Below are 278 nucleotides of genomic sequence, written 5' to 3' on the forward strand. Positions count from 1 at the left end.
CTTTGTATTTTGAAAGTTTCTCCATTTCTTTTAGGGAAACGTTATCATCTGCTGGTATATTATTATTATTATTATTATTATTATTATTATTATTATTATTATTATTATTATTATTATTATCATCATCGTCGTCGTCGTCGTCGTCATCATCATCAAACATTGTACAGATGTTAATTAGAATGCTATATTCACCTACAGTAGTCTCTAATGAAATATCAACGTGGCAATAAATCTCACTCGGTAGATTCCTCTTCTTACAACCACAATGATGCTGTCTA

The sequence above is a fragment of the Octopus bimaculoides genome, chromosome 6 (genome assembly GCF_001194135.2).
Source record: "Octopus bimaculoides isolate UCB-OBI-ISO-001 chromosome 6, ASM119413v2, whole genome shotgun sequence".
Taxonomy (NCBI): domain Eukaryota; kingdom Metazoa; phylum Mollusca; class Cephalopoda; order Octopoda; family Octopodidae; genus Octopus; species Octopus bimaculoides.